General features: G+C 46.2%; 1 long non-coding RNA gene across 1 annotated transcript; it reads right to left on the bottom strand.

The window, feature by feature from the left end:
• Nucleotides 1-786: 786 nt before the first annotated feature.
• LOC144270385 (uncharacterized) lies at nt 787-14377 on the bottom strand. The gene is made up of 3 exons (XR_013347151.1): nt 14127-14377; nt 11604-12882; nt 787-1591 (listed from the first exon to the last, which is right to left on the bottom strand). It is a non-coding gene; the product is annotated as an uncharacterized LOC144270385 (long non-coding RNA).
• Between the last annotated feature and the right edge of the window lie 353 nt (nt 14378-14730).

Genomic DNA, 14730 nt, shown 5'->3' with positions numbered 1-14730 from the left:
GCTGCATTCTCTCTGGCTTGCACATCCTCTACAAGAAGGATCCTGGAATCAGAATATAGCTGAACTTGATTTTCCTGGTGCCTGAGGCAGACTAGAATCCAGGTCCCACTTCTCAACTATACTAGCCCTGCGTGGCTGGCCATAATAATGACATTTAAAAGCACACTAAGCAGATGAGATTTGGAAAGCACAGAAGGAGCAGATACAGTATCTACAGTGACAAAAGCTGCTCTTTTTGCAGTCCCTTTTCAGAACCCAAATGAGGTCTTTTATAGTGCACTCAGTTGCACTTAGATACAGGATAATAGCTTTGTTGTAACACTTTGTCCATCAGTTTAGTATCTCCCATTCCAGTGCACTTGACAAACATCAGTAGTAAATCACGCAACTCCTCATCATGTGTGGGGTAGGGAAGTAGTACTAGCCCCATTTTACAAATGGAGAAACTGAGGCACAGAGTGGTCTAAGTGACTTGCACCAAGTCTGTGGCACAGCCAAAATTCGCAGGCCTGTGCTTTAACCATTTGACCTGCCTTGCTGTAGTCAGTACTTGAATTAGACTGGGATAGATGGGTGTATGCCAGTATTTCCAGTGCAGTGATTGCAAAGAACAGGAAAAGATGGAAAAGGGAAAAAAAATAGGAGAGCTGGAGCATCTCATCCCTAATGCAGTGACACTGCATTTCATTGCACTTATCAAAGCTGAAGCTTTCCACTTCTGTCCTCTCCCTTCCCTTCACACACACACTCACTTTCTCACTTCACTGATAGTGGCTTTCCTGTTTCTTTCTGCATGCTCTCCCTCCAGGTAATCATTCTGCTGTCGACATTGGTAAAGGAGGTTTTTTCCTGCCAATGCGATGCAGTTTTGGAAGAGGGAATACTAAAACACCTAGTATTTTATATGAGTATAGCACTTTTTGTTTCAAAATGATTTACTTACATAGCAAGCTGATCTACATGGGTTGCTTGATCTACCACTGAAGTCTAGCTTCACAAACGCACACAGTCAGATTACCCCACAGTAGAGTCAGGGAGTAATGAACATCATTTCCAGTTGAAATTTCAAGGATAATTTAGAGAGGTGGACTGTAATTACCTGAGTTGGAGTTTAATCAGGGCACTGGGGCAAACACCCTCTATAACATTCCTTGCAACCTTTCACAGTCAGAGTGTTGCTGTACATCTCACTTGAAGAGAGACACAATACCCAGAGCGCCACAATGGAGTTTTGGTTCAGAATTGATTCACAGGGAGCTGCATCACATACAGGATCAGTAACTGGGGCTTCCTTGGAAATCAGCCATCTAAGTACTGATCAAGCCCAACTGCTGGGTTTGGAAGAGTTGAGGGGATTACGCTGTATTATACATCAGTACAAAAGTGAGCATACAAAGCCATGTACCCATTTTTTCCCGTCCGTTGACAAGTATGTAAATACAGGTCTCAGTGTTAAATATCAAACCTTTTGTCCTTCACAGAGTCAGTTCTATTTAGAGCATGATATTTGTTAGCATGCTAGTTCCACAGTTTGCAGCCGAGATGCCTTTCTTTTCTTGCTTGAGTAATTTTCTGAGCCAGCAGCACTTTACTGCTCGAAACAATGAGGAAAAAAGGAAAGGAAAAGACATTGACTAAATTGTAATGTTTCTAATTTATTGATTTAGGAATTACAGAGCTGCAACCGATTGGCAGTTGAACCCTTTAATTCCTCAGAGCCACTGAAGCAATGTATTTTGAACATGGTCACAAGAGTTTCAATCAGCATCTTTGCACATTTGGTTGAAATTTCCCGACATTCAAATATAACTTTGTAATCAGCATTTTGTTTGGAATTCTTAACTCTTGGCACTGAGTGGAAATATTCCCAGCGCCCCACTTATAAAAACATACTTCAGTTCACTAGAAAGGATTTTTTTTTTTCTGCTTCAGTGGAAACGTTACCTGTTATATGAAATTCATAGGTGAGCTAGACGGTTTTGTATAAGCATTGCAGTGTTCCACCTACTGTTGCCAGTTTCTGTATGTCCAGAGAGTTTGCAGCTGGCGTCCTTTGTTTTATTTCTTGCAGTAGGAATCAAACACAAGTTCTGCAACATTTTGGAAGCCTGGTTGTAAGAACCAGTCTATCAGAGTTAAAATAATTTGCTTAATTTCCTGGTTTGGTTTTACAATCTCGTGTGAAAAAAGTGTGTTTACTCTATCCAGTATTAGTCACCTAAATCAGGACTTAATACTAAATGGTCTCGCACAGCACCAGAATGTTTGCTAATATCTCAACATTTTATTTTTTACATTTCTAAGTTTTTTCCCCCCTCATTAAGAAAACAAACTGGCGGTACTAAGACCTCAATTCATTTCTTAAATTCTCTCCAGTGCAAAACAGGGCTTATCAAAGGGGAACTTGAAAGTCTGGTGTTGTAACACGTGATTGTAAAGAGGATTAAGTTTTATAGAAGGGAATTCATTCCTGCACTGATAAAGAAGGAATTAAACAGATCTGAAGCTTGACATGGCAGTCTTGAGCTAATTTTTCTAAGCTGGCCATCAAAAGCACACCCATAAAACGTACACATGTGCCTGTTAAAGAAGGCTTAACTCAGCCTCCAGTTTTGTTGGAATTATTTGTCAATGACAAAAATAAGGCAATGTGTAAAAGTCAGGACAACCGAATTTATTAATCCCAAATTAGCATGCACAAACGTAGATGTGCATATGCAAAATGGGTCGTTATATGAGAAAATGGTGACTTTTGCATGCAATTACACATTTACACTCACACGTTCAGGGCTTGAACAGGCTCCATTTTGAGATTTAGGCCCGTGTTGCATTAGCAATGATAATTAGTTTACAGAACAAACAGATGTGGATTAGAAGTCAGCTCTTCTGAGCAGGGACTGTCTTTTGGGGTATGTCTACACTTAGAGTGCTTCAACAGACACACTCACTACAGTGGTAGGAGGGGTTCTTCCGTCACTGTCCTTAATCTGCCTCCTGGAGAGCTGGGAGTTACGTCAACAGAAGAATTCTTCCGTCAACCTAGTGCTGTCTACACGGGGGGGCTAGGTTGGCATAGCTACGTCTCTTAGGGGGGCGGATTTTTCAGTATAGACCAGCCCTTCATTCTGTGTTTGTGCAGCGCTTAGCACTGGGGCTCCTAGGTGTCCACAGTAATACAAATAAATAATAATAATAATAATAAGATGCAATTGTGCTGTTAAAAGTGTAGAAGGATCCTGAAGAAAGCTGGACTTGTTGTTTAGACACTGGACTGGGACTGGGGAAATCAGGGTTCGGTTCCTGCACAGGCTTTGTGTGTGACTTCAGACAAATCATCTGATGGCTTAGTGCCCAAGTTCCTCATCTGTTAAAGGGGGTAATAACCATTCCTTTGTCCGTCTTGTCTATTTTGATTCAGGGCAGGGCCTCTTTATATGTTTGTATGAAACCTAACCCGAGACCTTGATCTTGACTGGTGCCTCTAAGCCCTAATGAAATACAAATAATAATAATAATTAATAACTCATTTGTCAAACTTAGAACCCAGGCCAAAATTACGAGGTTTGGATTTATAACAGAGCTTTCGAGGTCTGAGGTTTGTCCTGAAGACCCAACACACACAACACAACCTGCATTTTAAAAAATAACTCACTGGAGCTGCAAATACATTGGGAAAACCATGTTTTCTTGTTGGGCAGCTGTGATGCAGGGACCTCGTGATGCCAACAGGCAGAGGGCACAGGCATTCATAAGGGTTACAGGGGTCCCCTGGCACTGATATCTATATACTAGTTCACTCAAAGAGTGTCATGAAAGTTCTCCAATGAAAGCCTGCATCAAACTGACCCCTGTAATCATTGCGACACATATATATGGATAATATGTAAGGAGTCATATAGAGATACTGATCATTATGCTCTTAAGGTCTGTGACTTGGGGCTGGTGACCAGCAAAGGTGAGAAACAGGTTTCTTTCAGGCAAGAGATGTTTGTCTGTCTGTCTGTTCACATGTAAATTGAGTGTTGTATGGTTCACAATAGGCACCCACTTACAGTCTGAGCAAAATGCTAATCAAGTGAGTGCAATGAATGGTGTGGAGAAAGTGAATAGAAAAGTGTTATTTACCCCTTCATGTAATGCAAGAGCCAGGGGTCACCCAATGAAATTAATAGGCCTCGGGTTTAAAACAAACATAAGGAAGTACTTTACATAACACACAGTCAACCTGTGGAACTCATTGCCAGAGGACGTTGTGAAGGCCAGAAATATAACTGGGTTCAAAAAAGAGATAAGTTCACAGAGGATAGGTCCATTGATGGCTGTTAGTTAAGATGATCAGGGGCAAGCCCCATGCTCTGGATGTTCCTAAATCTCTGACTGCCAGAAGCTGGGACTGGATGGATCACTCGATAATTGCCCTTTTCTGTTCACTCCCTCTGAAGCATCTGGCCCCAGACACTGTCGGATGACAGGATATGGGCTAGATGGACCATTCGTCTGACCCCTCAAGGCCATTCTTATATTCTTATGATCAGTGTCTTCACGGGAGATCCTAGACAGAAAAACACAAGCAGTGGGAGAGTTGGGTGGAAGCAGGGTTCTGTGTGCAAGTGGAGATGATGGATTTTTGAGCTATAACTGTAGAAACAGAAATACTCAGCATCTTTCCACTGAGAAAGGAAGATGGCAGCATGCTTGTTTCAGGAACAGAAGATCCCAGCCAAGCTTGCTGCTCTATGCTAGAAGGTCTTGGGTGAGCTTTTGCTCTTGATGATACAGCTGTGCCTTATTAGTTAAGTTTAGGCTCTAGTATGCATGTGACGTTTTTATTTTATTTGGAACTCTTTGTTTCCAATATTTCTGCTCGCCAGCATTTGAAACTCGGTTCTTTGTTAAATAAACGTACACTTGCTTTCTCTATCAACAAATCTCCGTGCTGTGAGTTAAGCGGAGCCGTCTTCTAAGGTGTAACTGGTAAGCTGGGCTGTCCTGTTCCTTTGGGAACAGAGCGGCTGGGAATTCTCTGAGTGTCCAGTGGATCGGAGGCTGGCCACTCCAGAGGGAAGTTCGGAGGACTCAGGGTTGGTGTATGGCTATCGCCTGTACCAAGACAGTGAGGCCTGCAGCCTGGAAGGCAGCGCTTGTGTTGTCAGAGGCTGCTGGTGGATCTGACCCACAGCAGGCCCAGAAAGGCTGCCCCACATTAAGGGCAGGTGGTAGCGAGGTTCCTCACAACCCTGGGTAGTCACAGCAACCACATTTGAGAAATGAGTCATCCCTGGACAAATCTCCTAGCCTGTGGTGAACCCCCTGGATAATCCAATGAGGATGCTGACGCACTCTAGAGCTGTGGTTCTCAGATCATGGTCTATGGACTCTTCCCTTGTGAGCTGCAGAATGAGCCTTGGGCGATATTGGAGGAGGAGCTAGTCTACGGGAGGAGCTTTTGTCTCACCAAGCGGGTCACAGAATAAATAAATTAATGGGGTACTGTAAGCCGTGTTGAGCCCCCTTTGGCTGGCACAAAATGGTGATTTAAGGGCAATGGAAGCGTAGCAAGTCAAACCGGGGAGCTCCTTGGAGCTCTGAAGAGCCTAGAGGCGTGGAAGCAGGAAGGGGAGTGAATGCTTACACATTCTGAAGAACTGGCCACAGCTAGTAACAGTCTTTTTAAAACACCGTTGAGCTTTGCATTTCTCTGTCCTGTATCAGCCCCTATCAGGGACCTTGTCAAGGCCTGTTTGTGTTAGATGGATTGACCTTCTGCTCAGAAATTGTCCTTGGCTGGGAAGATCCCGAATTATATGGCATGTATTGGGTGTTAGCCTAGAAAAATGAAATGATAAGAACATGCAGCAGAAAGTAAAGAATTTCTTGTTGAACTAGTTGTGAGAGATTGTTACTCCTCTCAGGGCAGGGGGAACTGAGCCCCCTGCAGCGTCTCACAGGAGGAGTTCAGCACCTCACAGGACTGGGACCTGCAGTTCTGTGCGGCTACCAATTTTCCAAAGTTGCCACGTCTCCATATGCAAACCTCACATGCTGCGCTCATGAAATTTGAGTGTTTTAAAGGAAAAGTTGATGCTTGGTGTCAGAGACAAGCTATGTTCCCAGAGAGTCGTTATCAGTGGTTCACAGTCAGGCTGGAAAGGCATAACAAGTGGCGTCCTGCAGGGATTGGTTCTGGGTCCAGTTCTGTTCAATATCTTCATCAATGATTTAGATAACGGCATAGAGAGTACACTTATAAAGTTTGCAGACAATACCAAGCTGGGAGGGATTGGAGGTGCTCTGGAGGACAGGAATAACATTCAAAATGATCTGGACAAACTGGAGAAATGGACTGAATTAAATAGGATGAAATTTAATAAGGACAAATGCAAAGTACTCCACTTAGGAAGGAACAATCAGTTGCACACATACAAAATGGGAAATGACTGCCTAGGAAGGAGTACTGTGGAAAGGGATCTGGGGGTCATAGTGGATCACAAGCTAAATATGAGTCAACAGCGTAACACTGCTGCAAAAAAGCAAACATCATTCTGGGATGTATTAGCAGGAGTGTTGTAAGAAAGACACAAGAAGTAATTCTTCCACTCTCCTACGCGCTGATTAGGCCTCAGCTGGAGTATTGTGTCCAGTTCTGGGCACCACATTTCAGAAAAGATGTGGACAAATTGGAGAAAGTCCAGAGAAGAGCAACAAAAATGATTAAAGGTCTAGAAAACATGACCTCTGAGGGAAGATTGAAAAAATTGGCTTTGTTTAGTCTGGAGAAGAGAAGACTGAGAGGGGACATGAGAATAGTTTTCAAGTACATAAAAGGTTGTTACAAGGAGGAGGGAGAAAAATTGTTCTTCTTAACCTCTGAGGATAGGACAAGAAGCAATGGGCTTAAATTGCAGCAAGGGAGGTTTAGGTTGGACATTAGGAAACACTTCCTAACTGTCAGGGTGGTTAAGCACTGGAATAAATTGCCCGGGGAGGTTGTGGAATCTCCATCATCGGGGATTTTTAAGAGCAGGTTAGACAAACACCCATCAGGGATGGTCTAGATAATATTTAGTCCTGCCATGAGTGCAGGGGACTGGACTAGATGACCTCTCGAGGTCCCTTCCAGTTCTACAATTCTATGTTTCTATGTACGTGTAGGAAACACAATACAGAGCCCAGGTTCTGTGGTGCGCATTCTCAGCACAGTCATGGAAGAGCAGAGGTCTACTGCGGTAGAGTTGAGGTAGGTTGGCTACTTTAACTGGACTTTTGACACTGTCTCCCACAGTATTCTTGTCAGCAAGTTAAAGAAGTACGGGCTGGATGAATGCACTATAAGGTGGGTAGAAAGTTGGCTAGATTGTCGGGCTCAACGGGTAGTGATCAATGGCTCCATGTCTAGTTGGCAGCCGGTGTCAAGTGGAGTGCCCCAGGGGTCAGTCCTGGGGCCGGTTTTGTTCAATATCTTCATAAATGATCTGGAGGATGGTGTGGATTGCACTCTCAGCAAATTTGCGGATGATACTAAACTGGGAGGAGTGGTAGATACGCTGGAGGGCAGGGATAGGATACAGAGAGACCTAGACAAATTGGAGGATTGGGCCAAAAGAAATCTGATGAGGTTCAATAAGGATAAGTGCAGGGTCCTGCACTTAGGACGGAGGAACCCAATGCACAGCTACAGACTAGGGACTGAATGGCTAGGCAGCAGTTCTGCGGAAAAGGACCTAGGGGTGACAGTGGACGAGAAGCTGGATATGAGTCAGCAGTGTGCCCTTGTTGCCAAGAAGGCCAATGGCATTTTGGGATGTATAAGTAGGGGCATAGCGAGCAGATCGAGGGACGTGATCGTCCCCCTCTATTCGACATTGGTGAGGCCTCATCTAGAGTACTGTGTCCAGTTTTGGGCCCCACACTACAAGAAGGATGTGGATAAATTGGAAAAAGTCCAGCGAAGGGCAACAAAAATGATTAGGGGTCTGGAACACATGACTTATGAGGAGAGGCTGAGGGAACTGGGATTGTTTAGTCTGCGGAAGAGAAGACTGGGGGGGGATTTGATAGCTGCTTTCAACTACCTGAGAGGTGGTTCCAGAGAGGATGGTTCTAGACTATTCTCAGTGGTGGAAGAGGACAGGACAAGGAGTAATGGTCTCAAGTTGCAGTGGGGGAGGTTTAGGTTGGATATTAGGAAGAACTTTTTCACTAGGAGGGTGGTGAAACACTGGAATGCGTTGCCTAGGGAGGTGGTGGAATCTCCTTCCTTAGAAGTTTTTAAGGTCAGGCTTGACAAAGCCCTGGCTGGGATGATTTAATTGGGGATGGGTCCTGCTTTTAAGCAGGGGGTTGGACTAGATGACCTCCTGAGGTCCCTTCCAACCCTGATATTCTATGATTCTATGATTCTATGACTTCCATAGTTGAAAAGGTCTGGGTGTCTTGTGTGTTTAACCTTAACTCTGCCTACAGGCCCCAACCAGGATCAGGGTCTCACTGTGCTAGGCTGGGTGTGGAATAGATGCACAGTAAAGCTGTATGGTTATCCTGATTTGACATAGCAGGACCCCAGGCACACAGTGATTAAGTGACTTTTTCAAGGTTACAATAGAAGTCTATGATGGAGCTGGATACTGAGCTCAGGTTTCCTTACTCCCAGTCCAGTGACTGAACTGCAAGGCCATTCTTCCTCCCCCATGGACGTTCTTGATCTCCCGGATATACTGCTACCACCCTCACTTCACTTTAGTGTGATAGAGCCCTGTGTGTATACACTCAAGAGGCAAATTGGCACCATTAGACCAACTCATTTGTGTGCATTGATCTTCTTCCATTCTGCTAATGGAACTAATTAACTAGTGGCCTTGCAGTGGGTGGGCCTGCAGGAGAAGGAGATTAGATTGCCACGCACACACTTGTTAGCCTCTTGCCTTTGTCTTGCTGGCTCCCGGGCAGACTAGCAGGACCCTCCCATTATCTGATTGTGTGCACGGCAGTTATGTGCTGTGCTTGTATTTGTTCTGATAAAAACAGAGCACAGCAATGCCTTCCTGCTTTTATCTCACAGGTCACAGTGTCCTGTCTAACTCCTGGAGCAGTGGGGGGGTGAGGGGGGTTGGGTAAACCTTGAAGGACTTTACAAACCTCTCAGACTATTTTGTGAAGTCAGCAAAGTGAATTCAACATGCTGGGATCAAAGCTCATGCCCAGCTTCCCAACCGAGGATGTCGGAGTGGGTCTGCAACTGGGACAAAACACATTTGACAGGCCCTACGTGAAAGACCTACCTACGGGGATGAAGAGCTAGTGTCATTGCTTAACAAAAGGGTTTCAGTCTTGGACACACTTCTCCAGCAAGGATGGGGCCTAGACGACTTGGGGTATTGATACTTAGAGACAAGCAAGTTTTTTGTCTCTGGTTCTCCGGATCAAATCTGGCTAGGGTTTGCAGGGGCTGAAAGTTGACCATACTATGGTGACAGTTTAATACCTTGTATGAAATGAATGTGTGGTCTCAATCCAGTCCCTATTGCAGGCATTCACATCCCTGCCACCAATTGACAGTCTCAGCTAAGGACTAAGAGAAGCCATATAGGCTAGAGTCTGCTCTCTCCCCTAGAGATGGTCCCTCTGGGTCAGTATTGAAAGATATCGGAAGGGGACAGGATGAGGAAGCATGCATATTTGCATCCCAGGCTGTGGTTAATCAAAGAACTTCAGTTTCCGGGGCTCTAAGTGCCACAATTTTCATCAGCACTGAAAAATCGTCTTCGGTTGAAGCAGCCAATTCTGTTAAAGCCTCTGCAAGTGTTTAGCTCTTGAAAAGCTCACAGGGCATGTACATTCACTTAAAAGGAAATTAAGCTATAGGAAAACAATCTCTCATGGGAAAGTTATGGCTAACAAGTTCCTTGCAGTTGCAGTGAGACGCACGTTCAGCTGGGAATTCTGCTCTGGTAATTGCAGTCAGACCGTCCCAAAAGAGAAGGTGCCTGTCTGAACAGTTCTGTAATTAGCAATTTATTTATTACTCTGGTAGGAATTTTTCTTCCTACCTGGAGCAAGTAAAAGCTTGACTAGTTCACTGTGTGAACGCAGTATTTAGTGCCCTTTCTGGTTGATTTGAAGCACTACTGAAGCCATACCAAGCTCCTGGGTGGAGGAGTCGCTGAGGAGTGAACATAGGCTTGTGGAATGAAAAGGAGAAAAGGCCTGCCAAGCCGGCAGCAGAAAGAGCATGGAAAGACTGGAGCTGTGCAGTTCAAAGCTGGATTTCTAGGTCAGGCCCAAACTACAAAGTATGGACCCAGATCTCAAGCTTTTAATTTGATTACAAGTTTCCAGTTTGGACTTATCACTGTTATATGCATAGCTGTGAGGAACTGTCTTTGTGCAAAGTAATGCACATTGGAAAACATAATCCTAACTGTACATATAAAATGATGGGGTCTGAATTAGCTGTTACCACTCAAGAAAGAGATCTTGGCATCATTGTGGATAGTTCTCTGAAAACATCCCCTCAGTGTGCAGCGGCCGTCATAAAAGCAAACAGAATGCTGGGAATCATTAAGAAAGGGATAGATAATAAGACAGAGGATATCATATTGGATCTATATAAATCCATGGTATGCCCACATCTTGAATACTGTGTGCAGATGTGGTCACCCCACCTCAAAGAAGGTATATTGGAATTGGAAAAGGTTTGGAAAAGGGCAACAAAAATGATTAGGGGTATGGAACAGCTTCCATGTGAGGAGGGATTAATAAGACTGGGACTTTTCAGCTTGGAAAAAAGATGACTAAGGTGGAGGGATATGATAGAGATCTATAAAATCATGACTGGTGAGGAGAAAGTAAATAAGGAAGTGTTATTTACTCCTTCTCATAATACAAGAAGTAGGGTTCACCAAATTAAATTAATAGGCAGCAGGTTTAAAATAAACAAAAGGAAGCATTTCTTCACACAATGCCCAGTCAACCTGTGGAACTCCTTGCCAGAGGATGTTGTGAAGGCCAAGATTAAAGCAGGGTTCAAAAAAGAACTAGATTGGGGTGGCCAACCTAAGCCTGAGAAGGAGCCAGAATTTACCAATGTACATTGCCAAAGAGCCACAGTAATACGTCAGCAGCCCCTGCCCCCCCCATAGCTCCTCCCACCCCGCTCCCGCCCACTGGCAGCCCCACCGACCAGCGCCTCCCGCTCCCTCCCCGCACCTCCTGATCAGCTGTTCCATGGCGTGCAGGAGGCTCTGGGCGGGTGTGGGGAGGAGCGAGGGCATGGCAGGCTCAGGGGAGGGGGCGGGAGGGGGTGGAGTGGGGGCAGGGCATGTGGCAGAGCCAGGGGTTGAGCAATGAGCACCCCCCGGCACTTTGGAAAGTTGGCGCTTGTAGCTCCAGCCCCAGAGTCGGTGCCTAGACAAGGAGCCGCATGTTAACTTCTGAAGAGCCACATGGGGCTCCGGAACCACAGGTTGGCCACCCCTGAACTAGATAATTCATGGCAGATAGATCCATCAATGGCTAATAGCCAGGATGGGCAGGGATTGTGTCCCTAGCCTCTGTTTGCCAGAAGCTGGGAATGGGTGACAGGGGGCGGATCACTTGGTGATTACCTGTTCTGTTCATTCCCTCTGGGGCACCTGGCATTGGCCACTGTCGGAGGACAGGATACTGAGCTCGATGGACCTTTGGTCTGACCCAGTGTAGCCGTTCTTATGTTCTTTGTTCTTGTGAAAGCCTAGATCACATGAAATTCCCCTGCTTTTGTTTTTCATTGTTTTTCAAGCCACAGGCCAAATTCCCAGAACATCTTGCTGAGGTTTGCAGCATTTCCCATGAATCTCTGGGACGGGTCTGACCAAAGCCAGGCTGGTTTCTGGTTGTCGACTGCAATCCTGTGAAGCTGATCTGATTCGAGTAGTTCAGATGGGAAACCCAGTGGGGCAGTCTGAGTTCTGTTGTATTTGATTTTCGGGGGTTATCTATGTTGTATGCAATGCTCTTCTTTAGTACAGTACCTCTAAAGGCGTGGATGGAGAGCTCATGGGCATGCCCGGCTCCCCTGGCATCAACAGGGACTGTGTGTGCTCAGCTGCTCACATAGGGCTTGATGAGCTACAGCTCTGAATAGTGCAGAAGGGGTAGTGCGGAGACACAATCCTTCCCTAAGCACCAAGGAACACAGGATAGAGTGTATGCCATGTCCTGCCACCCCTGCAATGGTGCAGTGAGCATCCTCTTCCCTGCCAGTTAGCTCAAAGAGCCAGTGCCAAGGGCAGGGGGATGGGATACTGGCCCTATCTCTTCCCTGCCATTTTCGGGACAGTTTGTGTCCACGGGAAAGAATAAAGGCTGGGAGGAGATGAAGGGACAGTCTGGCCCAGTGTGCACTATATTGGGTTTGAGGGTACATGTGTGCAACCCCAAGGAGCCACACTCTGGCCCACGTTTTCCATTCCTGCGTCAATGTAACCCGTGCACATATATCTCCAGCTACATCAATAGCTAATGTGGCTTGCAGAGTAAACTTGGAGGGGGCCACCCTGTGTGATAAGGGAGCATGTTGGCTTTGGAGATTAACAACAAATGTCTCAGCGCTATGTGTGTGGCATTGCCAGCTGCCAGGAGGTCCTTCGAGAGACAGTTGGTGGTTGCTGCACCTGAGAGATTGCTGTCACTTGCAGACACCAGCCTCAAATGTCAGCATAAATCTGCCTGAGTGTTACTAGGTTAAGGCAATCCCTGGTTTCATGGTGTTTGATTGCACAGATGTCTTCTCCTTGGTGGCGTTCCTCCTTTGAAATCACAGCTGGGGTAATTCAGGGCAGCTGCCTGAGAGCCTTTTGTAGCCTGGAGATTTCCCTCGGTGGGATTAATCGCTTGCTGCTACATCTGAAAGAGAAAAAGGGACTTTAATTATGCTGGGATTAGCACAGGCAGGCTGAGCAAGCACTCGGAAAAGCAGGAGGCTCACGGTGGCCTGGCACGTGTCCCTTATTTATGCCACCAGTCGCTCTCAAGCCCGCTCCCGGCTGGCACCATATTGATCCTTTCTGTTATGGGCTCTGGTGTCAGAACCCTTTAGCAGCAGCCACTAGAACGAAAATGTTGGGGAAGTCTGTGTTGCAACTAAAAGCCTGCGACCGGCCCGTGCCAGCTGACTTGGGCTTGCGGGGCTCAGGCTAAGGGGCTGTTTAATTGCAGATGTTCGGGCTGGAGCCCCGGCTTTAGGACTCTGCAAGGTGGTAGGGGCCCAGAGCTCAGGCTGCTGTCCAACACCACAAATAAACTGCCCCTTTGCCTCAGCCCCGCCCGCCGCGGGTGTCTAATTGCAGTGTCGACATATCCCTTGTGCAAGCTAATATACCTTTATGGCCGGCTCCTTCCTAATGCTGAGTGCTCTCGATTTCCCAGGGACACACATGGGAGTTGAGGTGCTCACTTCCAGGCCAGATCAATTTATATCTCAGGGTCAGGCCCACAATAAGGATGTCACATACTCCCCCTTTCTAGTTAACATAGGTTCTTAACGCGGAGGATTAATGTACAGTTCTGTTTGTGTCATTAGGATACTAGGAGGGAAGATGAAAGGAAAATCTACCGAAGACCCCGACCCAGCAAATCCTTACTCATGAGAGTAGCTTTATGCACCCAGATAGATCTCCTGACTGCTCACTTCCATTGACTTCAGTGTGGCTGCTCCCAATAATAAAGTTACTCACAGAGGTAAATGTTTGCAGGATGCAAACTTATGGCCATGTAACATTACTGTCCTTCAGCTTTGTCTGCACCACTGGGGTGAATGTTGCCCCCATGTTAGCCATTGGTGGCCAGCCACTGATGCAGCATCAGTGCAAACGCCTAGAGTGAACTAGAAAGCAGGGTAACCTGCATCAGTGCAAATCACAGCTTAGCCTGTCTGCCCTATGGGGTTTGCCCCAGTGCAGTTCCACTGATGGTTGAAACCAGGGCACCTCCCCACCCCCTGGGGTAGGTAAGACTTTAGCAGGAACTTGAAGAACTGTACTCATTTAGGAGCATTTTAAACTGGGGGGCAGTCAGAGCAGGACAGTTGGCAAGTCTGAGGGCTGAGTTTCCCAGCAAACTTTTGCACAACACTGCAGACTCAGGCTCACCAGCACAGGAGTGGAGTAAGCAATGCCTTCCTTTTGGAGGAGTAGCACAGATAATTCAGTCATGTTCCAAGTAGCTCTGCAGCGAGTCACATGTAAAGTATCCTCTTATGTGCTGTGCAATGCCTGTAGAGTGGCATCTCAAGGGCAAGTCTTTTGCGCTAGTGGAGGGGTGTGAGAGCCAGGGGAGGAGGGCTCTGAACTTTCCTGGAAATGAGAGATAAATGGCATTGGTCACGGCCAAGTTGATTTCACAGTGCTGCTCTTCCAGTTATTCTGCCCGGCAACAGTCCCTCTATCCCAGCCATGCCTTGCTCCTGCCAATTGTGCTGAACTGCCAAGTGAAGGAGTGATGAGGTCAGATGCCCACCTTGGACTAGACAGAGCCCTCCAAACTCACTTCATTTGTGGCCTAGATCAAGTGTCACAGACTCCCTGTCGTATCCCTGTGTGCTCGCAGCACAGCTGGGGTGCAGGTCTCCCAAATCGGCACCTTAACCATTTCTCCGAGAGGTTACATTTTATGGGCAGCAGTTGCGTCCTTATTTTGACTATCCTTCATCTAGTTTCTTCGTTTGCACTGATTTGTGCATGCTCCCGGTATTTC

Source organism: Eretmochelys imbricata, chromosome 9, assembly GCF_965152235.1.
Source record: "Eretmochelys imbricata isolate rEreImb1 chromosome 9, rEreImb1.hap1, whole genome shotgun sequence".
NCBI classification, from domain to species: Eukaryota; Metazoa; Chordata; order Testudines; family Cheloniidae; genus Eretmochelys; species Eretmochelys imbricata.
Note: the sequence above shows the minus strand (reverse complement) of the source record. Positions and strands in the feature narration are given on the sequence as shown.